Genomic DNA, 19,637 nt, shown 5'->3' with positions numbered 1-19,637 from the left:
CCAATCAGATCATACTCATTTGCTGCTCAATTATTCAATCAACTGTTCTATGAGCTGAGCTGAGGATATTTATATGTTCACCCTGAATCCAAAATAGTTTCTAAGATCTATGTGCTGAAGTGCTGTTTTACTAATCAATGAGTCCTCTTTAAAATGCGTTTTCTGTTGCTCATTGTTACTCTAACAAACAGGAATGGACTAATAAGCCTAATTTTTTTTTTACAGTGGGTTAAGATCACCAAATTGAACTCTGTAGCCTTAACTTACACAGGCAGGTTCTCAAATCCTCTTAAAGTCTTAACCATTGCCATACATCCCTGGACCTGGCTGTGCCACATTCAATTTCCTCAGGATCTAGGCATTTTTAACAGCTATTTTCACCCTGGAGAATCCTATTTGTCCTCGGTGTATGGGTGATTTCTGAGCTAAGTTGAATTGGAGTGTCCCTGAAGACATGTGTTAAAAGACTTGGTAACCAACCTGTTGCTATTGACAGGTGGTGGGAACTTTGGGGACAATCACTTGATGAGCATGCTAGGACTCGACCAAGCTCCTCCTTGTCACTTTGACTCCCAGTGACCATGAGGAGAGCTGGTTTCCTGTGCTGTGTGCTTCCAACCTGCTGAGGACTCAACTCAGGAACTCTGAATACAGTGCTGTAGCTTATTTATATGTCTGCCCCTAAAGCAAGCTGGTGTCAACCTTGAGAATAAGAGCCTTGCTAGTGGTTTGCCTTTTATCCTTACGAACTCTCTTACATGATGTAAGATGAACAAAGACGACAGACAGACAGACGGACAGACAGACAAAACAGACAGACAAGACAGACAGACAGACAGACAGATGATAGATAGAACAAACAAGGTAGAGCCAGCTTGTTCCGTAGCATGGGAAATTCTATCTTGATAAAGTGTGTGTTTATTTTATGCCCTCAGACTACAGTGGATTCAGGTTTACAGGGTCCACTTTTAAGATGCAAATATTTAAGCTGTAAATTCTAGAAAGTGCTCTCATTTAGTAACCCATGTTTTCTTTGATACTATCTCTTCTACCATTTCGGGGTGGGGGAGATCAGAAATCACAATAGCATCATTTTTTATTTCTTTGGTAAATTTCTACCCTGACTTCCCTTCATGATGGATTAAACTGTAAGCTGAAATAAACACTTTCCTCTCCAAGTTGCTTTTGGTTATTGTGGTGATTTAGCACAGCAATAAACACCGTGCTAAGACTGTCTGTATCCCCAGATTTCTCAGTGCCCACCCTGGCTACCCCATACTCTCCATGACTTATTCTGTTACTGTTACTTCCTCAGTTTTGTAAGCCCATGAGTTTGCGGATCACTTTACAATCCTACATCAGCAGGTTCTAGTTAACCAGTTTAATCTTCTTGGCACTGTTGCTGCCTCCTCGTGACAGCCAGAAACAGATGTTAACGTTGAGAGGCTCACAGGGTTTGGAGAGAGCTGGGGTCTGCAGCATCCACTTACATTCCTTCTGCTAAGTCCTTTTCTCTGGAGCCCCTTCCTCAGTAGGCTTTTTGTGGCTTTGTTATTACTGGGTTGTTTGTTTTTAGATGGTGTTTCTTGCAACTCAGGATGACCTCAGACTTCCTACAGAACTGAGTGCATGTGTATGTGGCTGTATATCTGAGTGCTGGGCCTCATGAGGCCTGGGCGTGAGGCCAGTGTAACTTCCTGAACCTAGCTCGAGTTTGGAGACCTGTCTACCCAACCCAGGCCCGTTTCTGCCCAGCCACCGCTAACGTGGCAGGATATTATTGGCCCTTGTTCCTTGCTCCACCCCTTATCACAACCCTACATAAAAGTTCCTGCCTGATGCCATTAAATGAGATCCTGCTTCGACAGACTCCCAACACAGTGGGTGTGCTTCTCTTTGGTGGCCAATGGCTGGGTTGTTCGACACTCCCCATCCTGCTAAGCCCCAGGGAGAGTCCAGCAGGTCTGGCTTTGCCCCTGTTCTTTCTGCCAAAGAACCAGGCATCTGAGGATGACCTTGAACTCCTGACCCTCTAGCCTCTACGTACCAAGTACTGGGGTCACAGGTATGTGCCATTGTTTTTTTACTGTATGTGTTGCTGGAGATCAAACACCGAGTAAGCACAGTAAGGGAGCAGCCTGCTGACAGAATCACACCCCTGCCTTTGTCTCCTCTCATGCCATGTGTAACTTCCTTCCTGGATTTTTGTGGGAACTTCATGTTTTTTTCCAAATACTTGATCTTGAAGAAAATCACATGAGACTTTAGGAGAATGGATTATAGCTCTGCAGTGGGTTGGATGAGAATGGTCAAAAACCCCACAGCAGGCTCAGTGTCTCTCCCTGCCTGCCACCTATGGATCAGCTATAAGCTCTCAGCTGTGATTCCAGGGTCATACCTGCCTGCTTGCTATCACATTCTCCATTATAATGGCCATGGGCTGACCCTCTGAAATTGTAAACACAGGCTCCCAATCAAACGCTTTCTTTAATAAGCCTCTTTGGTCATGGTGTCTTTTCACAATAAAACAGTAGCTAAGACATATTCTTCCTTAAAGCACTACAACATTGCTTGAAGTAACCATCTGCTTAAAGTCAAGAGCCGGGAGATGACTCAGCTAGTGAAGATCTTTGCGGCCAGTCCTGGTCATTTGGGTTTGATTCCTGGAACCCACATGGTAGAAAAAGAGAACCAACTTCTACAAGTTCTTCTCTGATCCCCACATGTGTGCATAGGTATGTGGGTGTATATATGCAAACACACATGTGTATGTACACACTGCCCTCCTTCCCCAGGGTCACAGCGCCCATCAGATGCTGGCACATTGCCCTCCCTCCCTGGGGTCACAGGGCTTCTATTGTTTGGACACTCTCGTGAGCTAGAGTTTTTTGTAAATCTTCCTTACAAGGCTTTTATTTTTTGATGATGTGTCTCCTGTATCACAGGCTGGCCTTGTACTGAGAACCACTGAGCCCTGGTATTGCAGGCACATCCCACCACACCCGGTCTATTTAGTGCTGAGGCTGGAACCCAGGGCATCGCACATCATAGGCAAAAGCCTCCCAAGTGAGGTACATTCCCAGCTCCACAACAGTATTGTTACTTGAAAAATGATACTACTTACATGTATGTGTAGTGGGGAGCTGCGGGCGGCTTCCCGCCACCCGGCTCCCAGCCACTGGCTAGCTTATGCCCCGAAATAACAACACACAAATTGTATTCTTTTAAATACTGCCTGGCCCATTATTTTCAGCCTCTTACTCACATCTTGATTAACCCATATCTAATAATCTGAGTAGCACCACAAAGTGGTGCCTTACCAGGTAGATTCTAGCGTACGTCCATCTTGGGCTGGAGCTTCATCGCGTCTGGCTTCTCTCTCTTGGGAGAGGCACGGCAGTCTGCCTAACTTAGGAGAGGCGTGGCATCTTACTGATCCTTCTACCTCACTTCCTCTTCCTGTTCTGTCTACTCCACCCACCTAAGGGGCGGTCTATCAAATGGGCCAGGCAGTTTCTTTATTAGCCAATGAAATCAACTCAAACAGAAGACTCTCCCACATCAAATTTGAATGCCGAGGAATTTGTAATTTTATATTTATTATTTGTTCCTATTGAATATAGTTGTATTTGGTTTGGTTCTGTCTTATTTAGACAAAAGGGGGAGATGAAGGGGAAGCCTAGCCCAAAACCTTGTTTTGTAAGGCATGTCCCCCTTGGTTTAAAGGCGTGTCCCCCTTGGTCTAAAGGCGTGTCCCTCTTAGGCGTGTCCCCCTTAGGCTAATATTGACTTATAAAATCTTGCGGGCCTGCAAAAATGGCCTGAAAGATGAGTTACGTGTATTTTGGCAGACTTTTATAAATGAACAAAGACCAAAGTTAAGAGTGTGTGTAAATGGCGTTTTTATTACTGGCCTACTGGACACAGGTGCGGATGTAAGTATCATTACTCCAGAATCTTGGCATCCGTATTGGCCTCTTCAGGATGTAAATGTTCAGTTCCTGGGAATTGGAACCCTATCTCAAGTAAGGCAGAGCACGAGATGGGTTGAATGCATAGGGCCAGAAGGACAAATAGGAAAATTAAGGCCATATGTAGCCAATATTGCAGTGAATTTATGGGGCCGTGACCTGTTGCAGCAATGGAATACCCAAATTAACATTCCTGCTGCTTCTAGAGCCTATATCACCGAGGGAAATATTAAAAGATATTACAGAAGGCGGAAACCGGCTGTTCGGGCTGTACAAGAATGCAAAGCAATTGATGGCCCTTCAGAGATACGAACAGCACTGCCTCTAAAATGGTTGACTGAGAAACCAATATGGACAAAGCAATGGCCTTTAGCTGAGGAAAAGTTGCAGGCTTTAGAACAGCTGGTACAAGAGCAATTAGATGCTCGACATATAGAAGAATCTACCAGCTCTTGGAATTCTCCTGTATTTGTTGTTAAGAAAAAATCTGGTAAGTGGAGAATGGTGACAGATCTCAGGGCTATCAATAAGGTTATTCAACCTATGGGCTCTCTGCAATCTGGAATTCCTCTGCCATCTTTATTACCAAAAGGATGGCCTCTCATAGTAATTGATTTAAAGGATTGTTTCTTCACTATACCTTTACAAGAAAAAGACAGAGAAAAGTTTGCCTTCACAGTGCCTACTTATAATAACTCTCAACCTACAAGGAGATACCAGTGGACCGTCCTCCCACAGGGCATGTTGAACTCTCCCACCCTGTGCCAATATTTTGTAAATCAACCATTGCAAATAATACGCAAGCAATTTCCCAAGTCGATAATTTATCATTACATGGATGATATTCTGTTATCTGATTCAAACATGGCTACTTTAGAAAGACTGTTTGAAGAAGTAAAAATACTTTTACCTAAATGGGGATTGCAGATTGCTCCTGAAAAAATTCAGAGAGGAGATTCTGTTAATTATCTAGGTTATAAAATAGGTTTGCAAAAAATTAAGACACAAAAAGCACAAATTAGGAGAGATCGGTTACGGACTCTCAATGACTTTCAAAGGTTGTTAGGAGACATTTCCAGCTTACGACCAGCTGTTGGCATAACACCTGATATGATAATTCATTTAAATAAAACCTTGGATGGTGAAAAAGACTTAAACAGTCCCAGAGAATTAACAGCTGAAGCAGAAAAGGAGCTGAGAATGATTGAAGAGAAATTACAAGAGACACATGTGGACAGGGTGAATCCAGAGCTCAGTTGTATTCTCATCATATTGCCTTCCAAAATTTCTCCTACAGGAATTTTAATGCAGAGAGATGATATTATCTTAGAATGGATCTTTTTACCACATAAACCAAGTAAGAAAATAAAAACTTATGTGGAAAAAGTCTCTGAATTAATTATAAAAGGCAAATTGAGACTTCGTCAACTAGCAGGCATAGACCCAGCAGAAATTATAGTTCCTTTCACTGCTGATGAACTAAAAAAGTTGTGGGAAGATAACGAACCATGGCAAAGAGCTTGCGCTAATTTTTTGGGAGAAATCAATAACAACTATCCGAAAAGCAAGAGGCTTAACTTTATAAAGAGAACTTCTTGGATTCTCCCTCGAATCATCCGTGATGCTCCAATAACTGGAGCACGTACATTTTATACTGATGCTAATAAATCAGGGAAAGCAGGTTACAAATCAGAAGATTTGAGTAAGGTGGAACAAAGCCCTTATGATTCTGTCCAGAAGGCAGAATTATATGCCATTCTTATGGTGGTAAGGGATTTTAAAGAACCGCTTAATATAGTTACTGATTCACAATATGCAGAAAGAGTAATCTTACATATTGAAACTGCTGAATTTATACCTGATGATACAGAACTAACCTCATTGTTTATCCAGGTACAAGACATGATCAGGAACAGGCTTTGCCCTATGTATATAACACACATCCGATCTCATACAGGTCTGCCAGGTCCTCTAGCAAAAGGTAATGCAGAAATTGATCAATTGTTGATTGGTAGTGTGCTGCAGGCCTCTGAATTTCATAAAAAACATCATGTCAATAGCAAAGGCTTGAAGAAAGAATTTTCTATTACATGGCAACAAGCTAAGGAAATTGTAAAGAAATGCCCTACTTGCTCTTTTTATAACCAAACACCACTGCCTGCAGGGGCTAATCCAAAGGGCACTCAAAGGAATGAAATCTGGCAGATGGATGTGTTTCACTTTGCAGAATTTGGCAAATTAAAATATGTACACCACACCATTGACACTTATTCAGGTTTTCAATGGGCAACTGCTTTAAGCTCAGAAAAAGCTGATTCAGTAATCACTCATTTATTAGAAGTTATGGCCATCATGGGTATACCTACACAAATAAAGACGGATAATGGTCCAGCTTATGTCTCTAGGAAAATGAAACAGTTTTTTGCTTATTACAATATTAAGCATGTTACAGGTATACCATACAATCCTACAGGTCAAGCAGTCATAGAAAGATCAAATAGAACTATAAAGGATATGTTAAACAAACAGAAAGGGGTGGAAAATACCCCTAGAAATAGGTTACATAGTGCTTTATTAACCTTGAATTTTCTCAACGCTAATGAGAAGGGGACAACGGCTGCAGAAAGACATTGGATAATGGAAAAGTCTGCTGAATTAAATCAACCAGTTTATTTCAAGGATGTGCTGACCTCGCAGTGGAAGCCAGGAGATGTGCTGCGTTGGGGAAGGGGTTTTGCTCTTGTCTCCACAGGAGAGGAAAAATTGTGGATACCGTCAAAATTAATAAAGGTTCAGTTTGAAGAGAAGAAGCCCCTTGGAAAAGAAAAATAATTCATTCACAAGGATGATGATCATACTGATGGTAAGAAAAGCATATAGGTTGGGGGCAGGGTTCTTTTCTTATCTCCACAGGAAACCACTCATCTTCAAAGAACTTAAGGGACCCTGGATATTTAAATACTGATGCATGGACACTAGTTACAACCTAATATGGATCAACACAGAACCCGAATATGTTTAGTAAGTATAAAACATTTTTTTTACATATATACTGTGCCTTTATTTATATGTATATAGAGCTGGTTTTGGAGTTGGACTATGGCTCAGTCCTTCTTCAATTCCAAGCCTGTTTATAAGGGATATCTCAGAGTTTCTGTTTCAGGTCAGGAGCCATGAAATGGGACAGAATAATAATAGTAATAATAATAATAATAATAATAATGATAATGATGATGATGATGATGATGATGATGATGATACTTGATAAACTTTCTTTGCCTTTCCTCATATCTGTCTGTCTTTATTATACCTTTCATCGAATATATATGTCTGTATATGTCTTTGTAGATAATGTTTACCTTTCCTGTAACAAACAACAAATTTTCCTTCAGTAATCTTTGAAGTTTCCAGGATGAAGATGGGGCCCCACAACATCAATTTCACCTGGTTACTATGACGTCATGTTTTTAATAGCACTAAAATTAGACCTTTTTTTGGTTTTTTTTTTTTGGTACCAACTACACAAGACAGTTTCAAATGGTGTACAATTTTGACAACACTCTGGCCGGACCTCCTCAAAACACTCAGAGGCTAGTTACAATTTCCTCGACCAAATGTTATTCTGGGAATTTTACCATCATTTGCTTTCATGGAACCCCCTGAGAAGAACGTCGCCCCCATGTCAGCTAGAAGCAATCTTAGAGGACGACGCCCCCTCTCCCAACAGAGTTTGCCCTCTGGTTTAGGGACATCATTTAGTAGATGGTATAGGGTTGAGGGGATGGGGGAGGTATTATATGGACTCAGGGGTGTTTATGAAAAAAAAAAGGGGGGGGGAGATTACCTGGTTTGATGGGATGATTAGTATTTGTGAATTATTGTTATTAGAAAATTGCATTGGTGTTGATTCTTGTATATTGAACATTGTATGTGAGTATGCTTCTACCTCTATTGTATGAGAGTATGCTTCTACCTCTGTTTAAAACAATTGTTATATTGAGATATTTATCATATTGCAATGTACATTTCTACCTCTGATATTATTTGTATAATGACATTGTTTACGTTTGGGGATATTGTCCTCATTTATTGCACAGTTGTTTTTCAGGTTTTTTAGATACATAGAAATTATATTTAGTATAGATAGTATAATCTTCGACCTCTTTGAAGAGCTGTAGAACATGGCCTTTAATCTAACCTAGAGTTTGGTACTTATGAGACACAATCACTCCTGGCAACACCACTCTACTCCCGAGAGAATGTTGAGCACCAAAGACACTCCACTGGGAGCTTGTCTTCTTCTTGGCAGAAGTGGCCTTTAGGCAAAGAAAAAGCCCATACCTCGACCACTGACAGAGTTTCAGAGTATCCGTAAATGGATAAAAACAGGATTGTCTTATCTTGCCAAGACAGGGTTGGACAGTTCTACAAAAAGTTCCTTGCCTTTGAAAAATGTTATGTCAGTTGTGTTAGGCCTTAGCCAAAGTTGGTTGCCTCAACATTGCAAAACGAAACTTTGGGTGACTGCCCAGGTAGTTAGTTGTCTCTGTCATTTGTTGCACATTTTGGAAGTTTCTTGTTTGTACTTCCTGGTTGCTTAAGTAATATTACTTCCCTTCTCAGATCTTTGATGGGGTTGAAGATTAGATAATTGTAGTTACCCTCTACATTATTTAGACTCCTTGAAATAGAATGCTTAGTAAAACTTTTGTTATATGTTTCTTCTTAATATTGTTTGTAATTTTATATTTATTATTTGTTCCTATTGAATATAGTTGTATTTGGTTTGGTTCTGTCTTATTTAGACAAAAGGGGGAGATGAAGGGGAAGCCTAGCCCAAAACCTTGTTTTGTAAGGCGTGTCCCCCTTGGTTTAAAGGCGTGTCCCCCTTGGTCTAAAGGCGTGTCCCTCTTAGGCGTGTCCCCCTTAGGCTAATATTGACTTATAAAATCTTGCGGGCCTGCGGCCTGCCTGCTCTTTGTTTTCCTGCCCTCCTCGCTGGAACCTTGGATTTGTAAGTTCCCTTTCCTTTCCTTTATTAAAACTGACTTATATATATTAAAGCTTGTCTGGTGAATCATAACTGCCGATCAACCACGCACCTTCATGTATGCTAGTTCTTATTTATTAAATAAAGTTTTCAAGACACTTCTCTTTTTGTTGTTTTTTTTTTTTTTTAATTTGGTTTTGGTTTTTCAAGACAAGGTTTCTCTGTATAGCCCTGGCTATTCTGGAACTCACTCTGTGAAACAGGCTGGCCTTGAACTCAGAGATCCACCTGCCACTGCCACCTGAGTGCTGGGATTAAAGGTGTGCGTCACCACCATCCAGCTTGAAAATGTCTGTCTTAATCTAGTTTCTTGCCACTGCATACTAGAAACTGAGGAATGTACCTAGAAAAGACATTTATTTTGATGCAGTCTGTCTGAGCCTTGTGCTGTGATAGAACACGGAAAAGAAAGCATCTGGGTGGCAAAGAGAGCATCTGGGTAAGGAGGTCTGCACAGAAGAGACTGTTGGCGCTGGTGCTGATTCATAACAGCCTCTCGTAAGAAACGATCCCAGTCCCAGGGAAGCTACATTTGTCTATTCATAAGCATGATATACACAGGATGTAGTCATCCTTAGAAGGTCCCACCATTTCTCAACTTAGTTACACAGGCAATCAAATTTCAACATGAGTGGTGGAGGGAAAAGCCTATGTCTAAAGAGCAATAGTATCTGTAACAATGAGCCAACAGTTGATTCAATGATGAAATATTTTAGAATAACTTACGCTTTCTACAGCTCCCAGCAACTGCCTGGAGCTCCTGTTCTTACAGTCTAAAGGTTAGCATCTATCAAGAATTTGTATTTTTATCTTTGTACTAATGCTCAGAATTGATCACAGGTTGTATTTAGCTTGAACTCATTTCTCACTATTTCCAGAGAAGACTGGAGGAAGGGATGAGTGAATGGCGGATGCTGCGTATGAATGAAAGAGAGCCGAGTGTATGACGTGGGCCCAAGAGCACAGTAAAACCAACCATCTACTTCAACTTGTGGCCTGATTCTAACTTCCCTGTGTCCATTAGCTTAGTAGCTAGTATCAGCAACTGGAAGTTAGCATGTGTCCTCACTGATCTACAGACCTAACTGGCTCTACAAGCTTAGTTACCCCAAGCAGCCAACCAACCAACCAACCACCAAGCAACCTACTGACCCAAGAGGTTTCTTGTGTTCAGACAAAAAACCAGAGGGTTCAGAATTCAATGTCCTGTCTTCCTGTTATTGCTCTTTTACTTTCTTTGAAGTGATTTGTTAACTGTTTTGGTGCTGAGACCCTTTTCTGTATTTCTGAATCATTTACTTAATCCGGGTAGCAGGTTTTTTGTCGATTCTGTCCCAAGATCTTCAATATTAGCATCTTGGAATCAGTCTAAAATCAAGATTTTCAAGAACAAGCGAGCTCCTGTTTTCAAAAAGACTTTGTCAAAAGCTTCCATTTTTATTTCACCAAGTTCAGAATCCCCAAGTCATTTTGTCTCTCTTACTAACTATGCTTGAATCGACCTTAGAAATGTCTCATGGCCACTATCCTAGCCAAGGGCCTCATCAGCTCTTCCCGGATTGTGGAAATAGCTACCTGGCTGGTCTTCCCTGTCCTCAGGCTTTCTCTCTCTGGTCCTACCTTTCTGCCATGGGACTAAGTTCTCTTGAGTGTTAACTTCCTCTGGTCACTGTCTCTTCAATGACTTTTTATCACATAACTATGAGTAGGAGACCCCATGGTTCATCCCATCCAAAGTCCCATTTCACAGATGAGAAAACTGAGGTTTAGTGGGGTAAGTGTTTACTCAAGGCAGTGTTAATATGCCACAAAAGTGAGATTCTAAGTCAGGCTTCTTGCCATCGAAGCTAATGCACCCCTTTTCTCCTAATTTCCAGCTTTCAAAACTTTTGTTAGATCTGTGTCTCCTTAGTGCTGGAATTAAAGGCATGGCCACCACCGCCCAATCCAGATGTCTTTTTAATGTCATTCCCTTGTCCCAGCGGACCTTGATTGCGCTAGAAACACACCAAGTGTAAGCCCAGACTAGTTATGATGTGCTCATTAGTGAGTCCCTGCTCAGCAGGCAGTGCATGAGGGTCTTTAAACCTCAGGAAGAGCTGGGGAGGTTGTGAGTAGGGAAGAGCCTGTGTGCTAGTTTTCTGCAATAGACAGAAATTTTCACTGAAATGTTCAGAAATTGCCTCAAAAAAATCTTAATATAGGAGAAAATATGAGCACTGAGCTGATCACTATTTAAGAAGCATTTGTGATCAAATACAACCCATAAAGGAACGATGACAGAAAATATCTTTCCAAGCATTTGCTTTAGGGGCAGATTTTTTTCAGTTCTGGCAAAATACATATGACATAATTATCTTCTTACCCATTTTATGCACACCACCACTCGTTTTCAGAACCCTGTACCCATTTAGCAATATTTTCCTATTATCGTCTTCCCTAACCATTAGGCTAAAGCCAAAAAGATCTTTGAGATTACAGGATATATCATTTTGTAGGTAAAGAGGAAAATTGAGACAAATGGAAGAGTTGCTTAGAACTAAAGCCACTGAGAGCAGCTTTTCTGATCCATCTCCCGAGCCCAGAATCCCCCTGGACTGGACTGTAGCCAAGTGTCTGCTCCTCCTCTCATTACTGTGGGTCTCTCTGTTCTTCTCCAAGTTCCCCAGAAGTGTCATTTACACAATTCCGCAGTCCATTCTTTTTTATTGTGTTCAAATAGGGGCACATCTATTTTTTTGCATTTTTATGTTAAATAGGACTCTTAAAGATTTTTGTCTATGCTTTTAAGCCCCAACTGAGCAGCCAGTGTCATAAAAACAAACAACCCTTTAAGTGTTCCCTGAGACAAAAGTTTGCAACTTTTCTACTTCCAGAGAGAGCTTCATGTACACAGGTCTTCCTAGGAGTTTCACCTCCATGAGCAAGGGAAGAATTTCACACAACCAAGTTTGGTGACTTCCCTTGAAGCAGAGGTCTACTGTGCCTTTGCTGTTACCAGAGAGGGCGAATGACTTATTGCAGTCAACAAGAAAACTGTAGGCCAGAATTTATGGATTTTGTTCTTTTTAGCCTAATGAGCGTTGCAGCATATTATTACTTACATCACCTAGATTGCCCAATCGCTCTGTGTAATATTCCTTCAATCCATTTTGAAACAAGTTCAAATTGCCATTTTTTTTTTGTTGTTGGAGTAATGATCAAGTATTGACGTGTCTTGAGTTTGTACAAATGCCTACAACCTCCTTGTATGCAGCCTAGTCAATAGAGTGTGATGCTTGCATTAGGGATTTGGAAATCAATGTCGTTTTCCTGTTATTCTTTTATGATTAAATCAATTGAAGTTATTTACTCATAGCAGAAAATATGGGTGATTGCCAACCCTCTGGCTTAGTGAATTGCTTTCTCACTACTGTTGCCCTGTAATGAGAAGGTACATGTTCGCTTCAGGAGTTGACTAAAACCTGTCCATGTATAGCAGCAATTTAAGATGCAGAAAGTGTCATTTATTAAAGGCTAAGAGTGCTGAATGCCAAAGGGCATCTTTATCATCTGGCACTGCATTAACATTGCCAAAGGAGGGAAATAGATGCAAAAAACTCCCCATTGGTCAAATGGTGCTCAGTTACAGAAGCCAAACCAGGCAGCAGAGAATGGGTGCTCTCGCCACCTCCTCCCTTGTATATATTCCTTCTAGGACCCCAGTTAAAGACAATGGACACGTCAACTGAGCTGAACGAATGGGGCCTATTTGTTGATGGGTTTTCTTTCTTTAGCATCTGGTGACTGACCTACAATGTCTGATGTGACAATAAATAATGGCTTGTATAACACAGCTTGCATTTAATGTATTTGAATGAAGATGGTAGAAGGATAAAAGCTCTTAGAAAGGCAGGAGAGATGTTGTGGAGGCTGCAAAGCTCCATGGAAGGCAGAGGCACCTCTGACAGAGAATGTCTTTGCTCTCTATCTGAAGTGAGTAGGGAAAGGTCTGAGCAACCAGCTGCACTGTACATGATGGGCCAAGGCCTTTAAAGACGCTTGAGCTATGTTTCTTTTTCTGAATTGATGAAAATGGCACAGAAATATAAAATCAAGTGGCTTTGGCCAACTTTTCCCAAATCTTCTAAATTATTCTTAATTTCTTTAACTGCTTTCCTTAGTAAAATTTGCTTAGAGGAGAAGAAAAATAAAAAAAATTGTAAAACAATCACTCTCTCTTTTAATATTTATTTATTACATGTACAGTATTCTGCCTGCATATATTCCTATAGGTCAGAAGAGGGCATCTTATCACATTATAGATGGTTGTGAGCCACCATGTGGTTTCTGGGAATTGAACTCAGGTCCTCTGAAAGAGTAGCCAGTGCTCTTAACCTCTGAGCCATCTCCCAAGCCCCCAATTTCTGTCTTTCTTGCCTGGAGTGCTAAGGATCGGTGCACCTAGACGGAGGAGGTGACACTCCCCACTCCTGTTTCAGGGGTGGCTCCTAAAAATTCACAAGCCATGCTCATGCTTGATGTTTCAGAACATTGGCATGTGCTGTCACATGAGACTAGACCAGGAAACAGGTTTGATGACTGGAGCCCCTGCTTGCCCATCAAGGGAACATGATTCTGTAAGCAAAGGTGATGGTTTCCTCTGAAACTTCGTGATATTCACTCAGCATACTAGGTGAGTTTGGGGTCAGTAATATTCTTTGTCAAAAAACTAATAACAAACAACCTTCAAACAAGGAAAAAGAAAATAAAGGAAGAAAAAGCAAAAGAGAGCAACAAAAATTTCTACAATGACTGCAGGCTGTATGTAACATGTCGCTCAGAACAGTGTGTGCTGAGTTTCCGATAAACACTAGCAATTCTCTCTCTCTCTCTCTCTCTCTCTCTCTCTCTCTCTCTCTCTCTCTCTCTTTCCTCTTTCTCTCTCTCCTTGAGACATGGTCTTATGTGTTCCATGCTGGCCTTAAACTTAACTTTGTTAACTGAGATGATCATTACACTTCTGGCTCCTGCCCCAGCCACCTGAATGCTAGGATTATAGACAAGTGCAACCACGCCTGCCTGAAGTGGTCACTGCCACATGCTGTAGGCAAGCAGGAAGAAGCCTGTTCCTGCTCCCACCCCTGTACGTGCTGAGACCCTCTTAGCAGAGACTAACACAGAAAGGGAAGGGGTGTGGTCCTACTGGTGTCACTGGGGCAAAGCTGTGCTAGATGCGCAACAGTTTGGGATTAAAGCATTAATGTGGTGCTGACTTTGATGGCAGTACCTGTTCTAAGCAAAGGTGAGCTTCCCATAGCAGTACTGGTGGCAACAGTGAACTATGGTCCTCATAGCCATGGCTCAGAGAAGGATGCAGGGGAGATGACAGTGAGGTCATGAATACATACAAGATGCCATTTAGGATGTCCAGAAACCTTGCACAGGGGAGGAGGCAAATCAGAGGGTGGGCTGGATTAATGTTTTAAAATAACATAGATGTGTGTTAAAGATCTAGTTAAGTCTGTGACTCAGTGACAAGAGAGTACATGGGAGCCACCCACCGCGAGGCCCAGCAGCGGTTGAAGCTAACTGGACTGGTTCCTCTGGGGTTATTTGAGTCCGCGGCCTGAGGGTGATATAAATGATCCGTTGTTAAAACCACACCTTGTCAGGATGTCCAGGAGACAAGAAAGCATAATGGAGTCTCAGAGCATATCATTTTGTCTTCTGCTTCTAGGAAGAAATAAAGAAAAAGGGCAGGCCATAGAGGATGATCTTTAATTCTTAATACAGTTGCTTGAGAATTCCCAAAAGTGTGGTTTTCTTCTAGAAAAAGATGAGGCGGCTGTTGGAAGGCATGGCAGGATCCTTGTGCACAGGCCCATTTCTTCTGGCCAGAACGTAATCATGTCTCTGTACCAAGTGGCCATTCAGCAAACCGAGGAGAGAAGAGGTGCTCGTTCTAGCTGGCCTAGGCTGAAGGCTGAGCTCCTGTGTCAGATGTGGGACTGGACAGAAGAAGGGATCTGTGATAGTTTTGTCAACTTGCCCAGAGCTGGGATCACCCAGGAGACCAGGCTCCAGGCACACCTGGGAGGAATGATTTACTCTGGGCATGCCTATAAGGAATGATTTTTATTAGGCTGATTTAGGGATGAGAAGACCCATCCACTGTGGGTGGCACCATTCCTTGGGCTGTGGTCCTGGAATGTATAAAACAGGAGGAAGTGAGCTGAGCTCACACAGCATGCGCTGCTCTCTGCACCGTGACCATGGGTGTGATGTGACCATCGGCCTCACCAGCTTGACTTCCCACCATGATGGACTATAGCTTCAAACCATGAGGAAACAGTAATCTTTCCTCCTTTAAGTCACTTTTGCTGGGATATTTTACCACAGGCACAGGAAACATACAGTTGTACCCACCTATATGAGACGAGGAAGAGGTGACAGACACTCAGGGATGTGATAAGCCTTGCGGATGCCACCGTAAGACTCAGGGGGTTAGAACAGTGAGTTTTCCTACACTTAGATGAAAACTCTGTCTGCCCATGAGTGGGTCTGTTTGCTGCAAGGGAAGTCAGGGGCTCTAGGTGCTCTTTTATGGGAGATAGCCACTAACTACCTTTAAAGAGAGTGACAGGCCATTTGAGAGGATCAGAGTCCTTCCTGTCCTTCAGTGACGGCAATAGCTAACCACTGCCATCTTCAGAGGGTAAGCCATCATATTTGAAAGACACAATAGTCAGAGGAAGCCCTCACAGTTCTCAGAGCAGAAAATATGAAGCAGGCCTGCTTCCAGTTAGTTTTTATTGAAACAAGGAGTAGGGTCTTTATAAAAAGCAACATGACCAGTGTTTCAATTATTTTTCTGTGGCTGTGATAAATTACAATGGCCAGGGCAACTTATAGAAGAAAGGGTTTGTTTGGGCTTATGGCTCTAGAGGGTTAGAGACCACACTGACAGTACATCGTGGCAGCAGGCAGCAGGCACTGTGACTGGAGCAAAAAGTAAGAGCTGAGACCTCATATCTCAGTGATGAACCATGAGCTGGAAATGGCATGAAGCTTTAGTCTCAAGGACCACCAACAGAGACCAACTTCCAGCAACAAGGCCACACCTCCTAAGTCTCTCCAAACCGCACCACCAAATGGGGATCAAGTGTCAAATATTGGATCTTATGGGGGACATTTCTCATTCAACCCGTCACAGCCAAGAGTGAGACTTTAAACCCTCTAGAAGGGTGACAGATGCAATCCATAGAAACATGTTCCCACGCCAGGCAGTGGTGGCGCAAACGCTTTTAATTTCAGTTAGATCTCTGTGAGTTCGAGGCCAGCCTCATCTACAAAGTTCCAGGACAGGCTCCAAAGCTACAGAGAAACCCTGTCTTGAAAAACCAAAAAAGGAGAGAAATATATTCCTAAGGGAAAGATTGCAAAGTTGAGGACAGTCATTAACAAAAGAGGAAGAATTAGAGGTCTCATTACTGTAAAGATTTCCGGCCCAACAAACCTCTCCACCAACACAATAATCCAAATCAAAATGAATTAGAAAAAGCCCAGGTTTAATGAATGCCAGCACTCCCTGGTGGTCCGCCAGGAAACACAGAGAGGGGGAAGGAGAATTGGAAAGACCATGTCTTCTCTTGAGGGGGGGGGCAGTTTAAATAGCCTGTGGGAGTGGTCTTGATCCTCCCTGGGGAGGGATTATCATTTGGACAGCTTTCTTGGGGGTGGAGTTTGGACTGAGGCAACTCCTGGGGGTGGGGGTGGGGGCTTGGGATGGAACTTTCCACTCAAACATTCCAAAATGAATGTCAGGGGCTGAGGTGACACTTCCAACCAAACATCCCAGAATACCCCAGACTCCTTGGATAAGCCGGTGGCTGTAGTGACTCTTCCAACCAAACAATTACACCTGGCAATCACCCTCACGTATGCCTCACTTGATTGTTTCCCAATGACAACCAGAGTCCCTCAGTAAGGAATAAGATGAAAGGATGCCTCCCATGGCTCTGTGGAACCAAGAGCACCTGCCATGATGTCCCCTGAGGGACAGAGGTATGCCTTTTAGCCAGGTTTTAACTTCTGCTCTTCTTGGCAAAATCAGCTGCCAGCCTGAGTACTCAGACAAATAGCAGTTCCCCTGCAACTAAAAGATGGCTTCCTCAACTCAGCTGTGTCCAATGAGGAAGAGAGGGTAGAAGAAAGCAGAGAAAATTGCCCTTCAGGGGAGACCAAATGTCAGGCGAATCTGGTTCACAAGGTCACATAGGGTGGCCGCAAAGATTTCTGGGTAGAAAAAGTCACCCAGTAAAGGTGTGTAGAAGTCAGTTACCACCTAGGAGACACCAAGAAGAAAATGAGGACATTAAGTAACTATTACTCAAGGGGCCGTTACCTGGGTGTAAAGGGCGGTAGTGGTCCAGCATTGTCACCAGAGGCAATACTCTGGAAAAAGAGATGCTTGTGAGCAGCCTCCATCAGGATGACCAGCGAAACCTCAAACCTAGCCTTGTCCATTTACTCATTTATTCTCCTCTTGTGCTCCATGTACTGAACCCGTGGTGACTTATAATGCTATAGAGAGAAAAAAATCCAGGAGTACAAGCTCCTCCAGTCCTGCAGCAGAGCAGGAGATACGTTTCCCATTTTATCTCATGTTTTCTGTGGAAATGTGTGAGGCATGTGGGAAGGGCTGGCCTGCCTCCCTCCCCCTCAGTCCATTTTCTGTCTTTCTTGCAGTAAATGCTTACCATGCAGTGAGAGCTACCTGGTCAGGAATTGATTCAAGAGGCTTACCACCCAAGCATGGAGATTAGACACCTGCACAAATAATGTTGTTCCAAGGCCCAAAGTGGTAAGAGCCACACATAATGTCCAAATGGTGCCAAGGTTTGGAGCTTAGGGCCACTGTATGCATTCAGATCAATTTTCAGCTCTTGTTCAGCTACCCAGGGATCTGTGTAGTATAAAGCCAGGTAAAATAATCTAATGGCCCCATTATGTTCTGAAATTGTTGAGTCTCATTTGGTCACTTATAGAATTGAAAAACACATTACAAAGCCGTGAAAGTAGTAGATTGCCTTCTTGAACATATGGTATTTTCTGTTCATGGTGAGATGGTAGCCATGCGGCTCCTGCTTGTTTGGCTGGTTGGGTTTTTCCTCCAGCACAATTTGGGTCTTTATCAATGTGTGTGACCCAGGGTGCAGGCTTTGGTGCTGAGGATCCAGGAGAATTGGTGTACCCCTGAAAAGGTTCCGGTATGTGAAGAGGAAGATTAACACTGGCTTACAGGCTTCCTAGCTCAGCTTGAGTGAAGGCTCCCTTATCACAACTCTTAACACAAGGATCTGAGAGTCGCGCTGGGAAACACGGACACAAAGGTGATTTGGACACTGGTCAGTTTTGTGTTCTGGTCACAAGCTAAATAAACACCCCGTTTCTGATTCTTAATATGACTCGATAAAGAAAGTGCTTGTGCCAACATGTTGTTTTCACTTGACCTAGGCACTCCTGTTTTGTTAGGAACTGCTACCATTTTCCTTTCTTATTTGACAAGTAGAGGATTGGGACTTTTTCTTGGCTGAAAGAGAGCTATAGAGACTGGGCTCTCTTGGTGTAATCTATGCCTATTAGGAGAATCTGGGGAAATAAGTGTGCTTAGCCTAATATGCATTGGCAGGAGAAAATCACTTAAAAAGTATATGAGAGTTAAAGACATTTTAAGGTGGTTTAAAAGGCCAAACTTTTATCAGCTTGAATAGCCACATTATATGATACAGAAGCTGTCAATCTTCACTCTCCTATCCATGTTCTGACCCTCCAGCTTTGTTTGTAAAAGGACTGTGTGATTACAATTGGTCCCTCAGGTAATCCAAGTCACCCCCTTATCTTAGGAGTCCCATCTTTAACCCCTCGGAATAGCCAATACAGGTTCTAAGATATGGATATCATTAGAGAGCATAATCCAACTAACCACAATGTTTTACTTTTATTAATATTTCTCTTTACATGTAGTATTTCAGTGGCTTTTTTCACACTTAAGTTTTATTATAAAATATTTGATTTAATCTAGAAGTTTACTATCCAGTCTATAAATATACTACAAAAGTGATATGTTCACATTCTCTCTCTGTACCTCCCACTCCTTCCTTGGCTCACTCCTCCCATTTTGCCATTCACCTCAAGAAAAGCTAAAAAAAAAAAACCACCGATACCACCATATGGTATTTCATTGGATACATTGCCTCAAAATGTATTAGATTATTCTTTAGGCCTGTTTATGTATAATTATATGAGCATATCATTTATGACATGATTTCAATTATGTTAATAATTTCAATTATGTTAATAATTTAAAATATACAAATTATACCATTATATATAAGTATATATATATATGTATATATATGTATACACACAAACACACACACACATATTCAGACAAGGCCTCATTATGTAGCTCTGGCTGACTTAGAACTCAGTATGTAGACCAGGCTGGCCTCTAAATCACAGCTGTAAACAAAGACTGCCCTTTCTTTTCCCAGCTGCCCAGACCTGAATAACACAGGCATATTTCTAGCTAGCCCTTACATCTTAAATTAGCCCATTTCTATTAGTCTATG

The sequence above is a fragment of the Arvicola amphibius genome, chromosome 7 (assembly GCF_903992535.2).
Source record: "Arvicola amphibius chromosome 7, mArvAmp1.2, whole genome shotgun sequence".
NCBI lineage: Eukaryota > Metazoa > Chordata > Mammalia > Rodentia > Cricetidae > Arvicola > Arvicola amphibius.
Note: the sequence above shows the minus strand (reverse complement) of the source record.